At 38.0% G+C, this 3,002-nt stretch overlaps 1 pseudogene; it reads right to left on the bottom strand.

Annotated features, from left to right (window-relative positions):
* Nucleotides 1–403: 403 nt before the first annotated feature.
* LOC111900822 (auxilin-related protein 1-like) lies at nt 404–2,724 on the bottom strand (annotated as a pseudogene).
* Nucleotides 2,725–3,002: the final 278 nt, after the last annotated feature.

Raw genomic sequence — 3,002 nt, 5'->3', positions numbered from 1 at the left:
TTATATTACTTTAACCGGCTCCACTTCAAACTTTCGTTCATAGTATATAGAAAACATTGTCACCTACAATTAATAAATACATGCATAATTGTATCAATACACTTGTTCTTTAAAAATCATTTAAAAGTATGATTAAACACTTAACCATTGTGTTCAAGACAATCTTGACCTTTGTCAAATCAACGGCTGTGCATTCAATGAACACGTTCTTGGTATTTATAGAAATAGCTGAGTGGGCTCCATTGATTATTGGAGGCAGAGACAATACACGTCTGCAAAAATCAATTGATCCTTTATAGATTATATCCCCATCAAAATGGCAAACATAGTAAAGCAAGAGTTACATATTAGAGTTACATATATGCAACAAATAGCAAAATGCTTTCACTGATTTCTTTATACTTTAATTTCTTCTTTTTGCAGCATTGTACTCTCGGATCAGTTGGTGGAGGGTGTCACAATTAGGGAACCACTCATTCAACCCACTGTTTGGAGACAAAGGAATGACCTCATATCGTTGACGTGCCCCCGCTGCCCGTTCTGCCCTTCCCTTTGCATCAATAGCTGCCCGCTCACGTGCCTCAACTTGTGCTCTTTGAACAACAGCCCTTCCAGACTTCAAACGAGCTTCAGTAGCTTCTTTGTCACATGCTTCATATGCTTCTCTTTCACGGGCTTCCCTTGTTGCCCTTTCCACAGCTTGCCTAGCCTTTTCCCTTTCAATCTCCCTCATTCTCTCTTTTTCAAGCCTACTTTTCTCTCTCTCTCTCTCTCTCTCTCTCTCTCTCTCTTTCTCTTTGTCTCTCTCTCTCTCTCTCTTTGTCTCTCTCTCTCTCTATTGTTCTTCCCTCTTTGATGAATCTTCTTTAGTAGACATGTTGTCTCTTTGTAGTTTTACAGTTACAAATTCTTTGTTTCTAGAATCTTTTGCATGTTCTCTTTCCCTTACTTCCTTTGTGTGCCTGAATTTAGCTTCGGCTCTGTCCATGGCATCTTTCATTGCAGCAGCAGCTGAGATTTAATCCATCTCTTCGCCATTAACATGGTCCACACTATTATCTTGTGTTCCACTTCCACCCATGGCAAAAGTCTCCAACTCATCTAATGGAGATGCTTGGAATGGGTTATGGATTTGAGAGTATTTACCAGAATACCCTCGTTCGGATTTTAAAGTATGCCTTGGTATTGAAGGGGGAGGTCTTGAAGGTGGTGGTGCTTTGGTAGGTTTTATAAATGGAGGTATCTCTGATACAGTAAGCCATATATCATCAGATGGTTGTTCTTGTTCATGTTCTTGAGAACTTGTCTTAGTATATAAAGGTGGAGAAGCAAATTGATCAACAGACCGAAGAGAAGTTTTAGAGACAGGTGGCATGTCAAAGACAGTTTCTTGAGAATCTTGAAAATCTTCTACAAGTGCCTTCTCTGATTGGGTCTCGGGAAATCTAAAAGAAGATTTGTCTGTTGGGTCTCTATGAGTTCAACTTCTTAGTCCTTCTTTAGAAGGGCTCTGATCTTTTGCCTTGTTATTTGTCTCATTTGGGAATGCAGGTGCAGGCTTACCAAATCCATGAAGGGGGTCAATGTCATCAAAATCAAACACACCCCTACTTACTCCAACATTAGTGCTCCCGAATTTATTCATCTTGTGAATTGTTTCTAGTGGATCGATAAAAACACTTGGGGGTGATGTGACAGGTGTTGATGCAGATTCTAGAACCACAAATGGATCATCCATTGCTTTAGAAGTTTCCTTTGTGTTGCCAGTTGATGCTGGCACTGTCTCTAAATTTGACCTGTGAGAAAAGTATGATATTCCGCATTAGACTTTTCATATCATTCAATGTTTACCATCTTAACAGATTTTAAAATCAGATTGGCATTCTTTTGTAGGCAAAATTCAGAAGCATAAGGGAACATAAACAAAAAAGCAAGAACTTCTGCATCTATTTATGCGCTCATTATAATCCTAGATTACAGCAGAAATTATAGAAATAAAATACCAGAGAAGTAAAATGTGGCATATTTAGCTTTAAAAAAACCAAAAGTAGTTGAATCCTTGAAAAGCTACTGACTTATTGGAGTTTGCATATCACTAGACTCCTTTATCATTAATTATATTACCATGGAATTCTTCTAGTGATATCAGTTCTGTAATGTGTAGGATAGCAGTTTGTTTCAGGAACATAAAGGCAAGCAATTATGATTCCACTTAACTTATGACTAATGATTTCTACGTTTCTATAGTTAATGCACAAACTCTTACAAATTAATTTTCTTAGTAACAAATATAAGTTTTCACTTGCGATAGTTGATCCATATGAAAACCTAGCTATGATGCTAAATACTAAATAGAGTTATACAATTTCAAAACCAAGAGCAGATAAATTCCATAAATAAGTGGATTAAACAACTAAAACGTAGTTAAATCATAGCACAGTACCTGCTACTAGATGGAGAACCGCCGCTTCCAAAGCCAGGAAGCAAATCATCGAAACCTCTTGAACTCTTACTAGACTACTGCTTTTGTGGCTCAACCTTCTCCGCTTGACCAAGATTTCCTAGTAGATCATCAAAATGATCACTCTGTTGACTCCGTTTACGGGGCGATGAAGTTATCAAGGAAAAAATATTTTCCTCGTATCTCGTTGAAGCAGAATGCATCGATTTGCTCTTTATTCCGGGAAATCCATCGAAAATCAAATCGTAATCGATATCTGACATGGCCGGTGTTGATCTAGTGTTGTTGGTGAATCTAGGGCAGCACCAGGAGGAAAATGCGAGAGAGGGAAGTGAAAATTAGAGAGAGGAAACGTGAGTTTTAAAGAAAAAAGTTATAGATTATATGTGTTGTCGAGGTGTATAGCAGAGATGGTATCGTGATTAGGGTTTGCAGAGAGAAGGGAAGAAGAGAATGAAGGGGATCTTGAAGCGGGGTATTAAAAATTTTAAGAATTTTGAGTGGATTTCATTTCCCCCTTCCAAGAACGTGCGTTTTGAGT

The sequence above is a fragment of the Lactuca sativa genome, chromosome 4, assembly GCF_002870075.4.
Source record: "Lactuca sativa cultivar Salinas chromosome 4, Lsat_Salinas_v11, whole genome shotgun sequence".
In the NCBI taxonomy this organism is placed as follows: domain Eukaryota; kingdom Viridiplantae; phylum Streptophyta; class Magnoliopsida; order Asterales; family Asteraceae; genus Lactuca; species Lactuca sativa.
Note: the sequence above shows the minus strand (reverse complement) of the source record. Positions and strands in the feature narration are given on the sequence as shown.